The following is a 6000-nucleotide window of genomic DNA, read 5'->3' as shown; positions in this document are numbered from 1 at the left end:
CACATACAATCTCACACACACCCTGCAGACCTGAGCTCCTCGCCGGGCTCCACCTTTGGAGTTTGGTCGCGAGCGGACGGCCCGGCGGTCCGAGGACGGCGTCTCCCGTCGCCCTCGGAGACGAGATGATGCTCGCGGTGCTTGTACCCTCACCTTGTTGCAATGTGCAGAAGCTCCTGCCATCGCTTCCCAGCGCAGAATCTCGCTTTAATTATATGCGCTAAATTGCGAACCCCTCGGCTGCACTTGCTTCATTGGCTTTGACAAGAACAAGAAGCCTCTACAGACAGGCGGGGTGACAGCCACGTCATGTGTGGCGTCTAACACAGGCAGCTACTGCGGGCGGCGTCATATTAACTGTGTGTTCCACCTTTGTCCTCTGACAGCTAACAGCCCCCGCAAGAGCTCTCGTGCACGTCTGCTGGGGGGGGAATCACCAGGTGCACAAAACACGACGTGATCCCCTCATGCAATATGGCAGCTGACTCGTACCCTGCTCATAAGAGCAGATGAGTTTTATTTATTTATTATTTATTGCACTATTAATATGTTACAAGGGGGGTGCAGTGGCGCAGTGGGTTGGACCGGGTCCTGCTCTCCAGTGGGTCTGGGGTTCGAGTCCCGCTTGGGGTGCCTTGCGACGGACTGGCGTCCCGTCCTGGGTGTGTCCCCTCCCCCTCCGGCCTTACGCCCTGTGTTGCCGGGTAGGCTCCGGTTCCCCGCGACTCCGTATGGGACAAGCGGTTCAGAAAGTGTGTGTGTGTGTGTGTGTGTGTGTGTGTGTGTGTGTGTGTGTGTATAATATGTTACAATAACACACACACTTTCATTAACCACTTGTCCTGGTCAGGGTCACCACAGTCCACAGCCTATCCTGTCGCTAGCTGGAAGGCTAGGGAACTGGATGGGATGCCAGTCCATTGCACGGGAATCACACACACACACAGTTTAGCACTGCCAATTCAGCTAAATTGCATAACCTGTGGGAGGAAACCAGAGCACCCAGAGGAAACCCCCACAGAGACAGGGAGAACATGCAAACTCCACACAGACTGAGCAGGGTTCCAACCTACAGCCAACCGGTCCAGGGTCAGTAAGTCAGCAGCAGTACCTGCCGCACCATGTTACGACCCTATAACAGCAAGAATATATTTATCATTTCTTTAATTCTTTCAGAGAAGGGTGTGGTGGTGCGATGCTGCAGTGGGTTGGACGGGGTCTTACTTGCGGGTGGGTCTGGGGTTCAAGTCCCGCTTGGGGTGCCTTGCGATGGACTGGCGTCCTGTCCTGGGTGTGTCCCCTCCCTGTGACCCTGTATGGGACAAGCAGTTCGGATGATGTGTGTGTGTGTAATTCTTTGAGTTTTTTTGCTGTTTACCTGCATGCAATGTTGATTGATTATGATCTCATTGTATCTGCCTTTACTGGCTGCTGTGGAAATGCTGTAACTGGACGCTACCTGCACACGTCATTATCCAAGATCCTGCTTCTCTCTCACATTTTATTCTTCCTGGACAGGTAAGAAAGTTATGTGATAATTTTTGTAGCTGCAACACTGGTTATGTGTCTTGCCAATATGAAAAAAATAGCTGTTTGATTTATAGAACGTACTAAATAGCCATAGCACCTTTGGAAATGTGAAGAAAATGTGTAAAATTCAGTGAAACTGGTGATCATTAATATTACATGTTCAGATGCCTGACGTGGAGGATCTCAGGAAGCCTGGTGGGCGTCAGGTGAAAAAAACCATATTACCACTGGAGAAAATCTGAACACAGGTCAAATTTGACCAGAGCTCAACCTGGGGGTTAAGGTTGGTCACACACTGATAATGCGCTTTTCTGCATTTTACTGCCAACTAATGGCTGGATGTGGAAACGCAGCTTGTTTTCGCACCACAACAGATATTTGATAAAATAGAAAGTTAAATAAAATATATTTTAAAACAAATAAACAAACAAACAGGAGAGTGTACGCACTTTCAAATATTTGTCGCTCGTGTCTTCACAGCTCGAGAAAACAGCGTACTTGGTATTTAAGAGAATTCCTACTATAAATATGACACGACACGTTTGACTCTGTTTCAAATGGCCTGTTGTGGGAGGAAGGAAACTTTCTGTTGAACCGCTGAAAGAAACAATAAACATGATTAAAATACTATGATCTTAACACACATCAATTAATACATAATACAGACAAATTTTTAGGCTCTGGGGCTTTAAGCAGCACATAATGTAGAAGCGGCAGCGAGGCTCCTGCTGCAGGATTTACTGCAGACTGGCATAGAATGAAATAATTCTATTAATAATACAATAATAGTGTATTATTGAGAGGCTCTCTGGATTCCACTCGCGAACCGTTCACCATGTACCTGTTAGTGGGGTTGTCTCATTTGGCTCACATGAGGTGTAAACTACAACATTTGGTGACTTTTACAAAAACCCCTTGCACCCTCGACCCAAAAAAATGACGATTTGAACCTCAACGTGATACAACGAAAATGTGTTGAAATTTTTTTTGTCAACTAGCAACAGCAGGCAGCAAGGTGTGCAAATAAAACATCTCATTGGAAATAACTCTCATTTCTCAGTAAATTTTAATTCCAAAGGACTAAACACAGTGCCCACTTTGCACCACTTCTTACCTATAAGAGATCCATATCTTTCTAGCATTTCGCCGGTCTCTCTGTAATATCGCCCAGCCGCCACCTTCGGTACCGCAGAGTAAAAAACTCCTGCAGTTCCTTCTCCACACATGATGCATGACTTGTTCCCCCGTCCAGATAACATCCCGGCATCATGTGGTTCTGCAAGTCCGCACTGATATAATAGTATGTAGAGTGCTCCTTATCGCACTCGGGCTCTACCTCACAGAGCCAGTTCATCAGGCTGGAGGTGCGACATTATTAGGGCCTGCAGTGATGAATATTGTATGTGATACACGCCGCACTTTATGATCTATTCATGATCAAGGGAAGTTGCCGTTTTCTTGAACGCTCGCAGTTCCATTAATCCCGCAATAAATGCGTGCCGTGTGAACGACCAGCTCACCATTTCCCTTAGCGTGGCTCTGCTGAAATGAATCCAGCGCATAAATAATTATTTATGATGAGCATTATGAATTAATTCTATTTTATTTTCCCCTTAATATTGTTTCAGCAGGTTTAACGAAAGCTTCTAAAACTTGAAGAAATTGGCCCTTTGTTGGTAGCTTTATGTGACAGGTGTGTAACGCAGTGGAGCTGAAAAAAGATGCTGTGCGCTGCTCTTTGTGTTCATCAACCCCGTCAACCAATAATAAATTTTATTATTATTATTATTATAATAGATGCCAACAGATGAATGGTTGAGGGCTGAGGATTCCCGGCGGCTGGAACGTACTTTACTCGAGAACTCGGCTTGGCCCGATATTTTCATTTTAATGTGTCCAGCTGAACCACTCGGGGGTTCCGGTTTCACCGCCGTCGGTGCCCTTCGTCTTCTCCGGGACCCAGAGAGCTCCGGGCCCACAAGGCGTTGCCTGTGCAGAAGAGCGCCGGTAATTAGATGCTCCCCTGAGACAGAGAGCTCCCTTCCCCACCCAGGACTGTATTTTCTCTATTAACTTGGCAGACCTTTAAATTAAGGGATTAATTCACTTCCACAATAAAGCAGTAAACAGTTGCTGGTGCCCTGTGCTCTATGTTTACCTTTTGCCAACAGCTATAAAATCAGGCTTTACTGGACTGGTCAAATAAAAGGGAATTTATGACAAACAAGAATAACTTGTTTTGGAAACCTCTTACAGCATCGCCAATAAAAAGAAACCAATCAACCTTCTCAGACTCTTTTTTTTCCATGTTATATGATAGCAGTAGAAGAATGTGCTGTATTAGTTCCATAATTCTCGCGTGAAGAGAGAGCAGAGATAAATGAAATGATTGTGTTCTCTGCTGGTGCCTTATTTTCATCAAAAGTTTTGGAATAAACCATCGTGGCATCATAATCACCACCATCCTCATCATCATCCTCATCTTCTTCCTCCGAAACCTGAGCAAACGATTTTTTTCGCCCAAGTATTTGGAATTTGTTTTCCGATCTTGCGGCTCGTATCGATCATCTTCGTCTCCGAAGATCAGCGTAGGCTTCCCGACTCTACGGAAAGACACGTCTGGTGTCAATCGGCAAAACTGGCCGGCAGGAGCCCCTTCGGACGGGTGCGGAGGCAGAATCAAGGTCTATCACATTCTGCACCACGGCCCATGAATCCACTGCATGTTCTACTCTTCTGTGAGTCTGCAGCCTTCCGGTGTGACTTTCTGCCCAGACCCCAGGTAAGTGAATTAAATGGTAATTAAAAAAACAAGCCTTCCGCTGTCACACGTTCGCTCTTCACCGCGCGGCCGCAGCCATCCATCGCGTGGCGTTAGCCGTCCCGACCCGGAGTGAATCTCCCGGCTCCTCCACCGCTGTCCACTTGGAACCCATAAAGGCCCGCGGTGTCGGCGGATTTATAACCAGCATCCCGTTGTGCTAATTAAGCTGATCGGACTCTAGGTTCCAATGCATTTAAACAACTCCACTTCTGGCACAAGTGCACAATTTACAGAGTGTGATCCACAAGTGCTGCTGCAGATACCAGAGGTGAGGAATAAATCCAGCCAATCTGTAATCATGGAGGTGGGGCAGCATTTCGAGCAGCACATGCATCTTGTCGTCAGAGCAGGCGGGCGAGCTCCACCGCACGGCTCCCTGCCCCGCGCAGGCCACTATCCATCAGGGCCGCGGAAGACGCACTTGCATATTGACTGAGGAGTCGAACCCTCGGGTTGACACACAAACTAACCCTGCTGATAGAGAGCGACCGGAGGCCCTCGACCGGCTGAGAAAAGACAGAGGTGTGGGAATAAGGATGTCGCCGGCAGAGCAATGAGCTCCACGCGCGTATTTATTACGCGAAAAGCTCGCCGGAGCTGCCGCTGTTCGCAGGGGGGAGGCAGAGACGGGAGGAGCAGCGAAAGACGGCGCTCGAGAACAAGGGCTCGTTCTCTAAAATAAAAACTGCTCCAGTAAAAGCACTGATGCAAAAAACTGCGTAATAAAAGTAAAAAAGCAACAGGTGAAAGAACCGCTCAAGGGCCAAGTTACTGCGGTTCACGTGAACCTTTTTTAAGGTTCTGGATCGAAGGACGCATCTAAAGTATGAGGGAAATACATATCATACTAGTAATAAACTAAATCTATAGTGCTAGTAAAATAAGACCGATCAAATACAAAACAAAATCCCACCATGTACTCATTATCATTATTTACCATTATTTACCACTATGTACCAGATGCCTTTATCCAACGGAACTTTTAACGTTGTTTGTATGTTGAGCCACTTACAATTTTCCCCCCATTGATGCAGCAGGGTAATTTTTACTGTATCTCTTCACTATAAGTGCCTTTATCAAAGGTACTGCAGCAGGAACGGGGTTCAAACTCATGTTGGGCAGTACCTGAGGTACCTCACCACTCCGAGCCTCACATTCAGACAAGGGTTTGAATCCCGCTCAGTGTGTGGGGTTTGCACGTTCTTCTCGTTTTTGTGCGGCTTTCCTGTCACATGTTAAAGACACGTGTTTCCTAAGAGCCTGTGACTAAATTACCATAGTATTTGTGAGTAAATGAGTGTGTGCATGAGTGCCCTGTGATGGACTGGTGTCCCACTCAGGCTGTACCCTGTGCCTTCAGGATAGAGTCCAGACCAACACAAGCCAGTGTAAGACAAGTGGTTGATGAAAATGGAAAAAACAGGAGTATTTACACTGGAGCAGCAGCGGGATTCAAACCAACAACCTTCGGGTTGCAAGGGATTATCTGTAAATGCTGCACTGCTGACTGTGCCGTAATAAGAGAACCCTAAAAGTACAAATAGAAATACACACACACACACTTACAGAACCGCTTGTCCCATACGGGGTCACGGGGAACCGGAGCCTACCCGGTAACACAAGGCGTAAGGCCGGAGGGGGAGGGG

This window comes from Scleropages formosus, chromosome 1 (genome assembly GCF_900964775.1).
Source record: "Scleropages formosus chromosome 1, fSclFor1.1, whole genome shotgun sequence".
In the NCBI taxonomy this organism is placed as follows: domain Eukaryota; kingdom Metazoa; phylum Chordata; class Actinopteri; order Osteoglossiformes; family Osteoglossidae; genus Scleropages; species Scleropages formosus.
Note: the sequence above shows the minus strand (reverse complement) of the source record.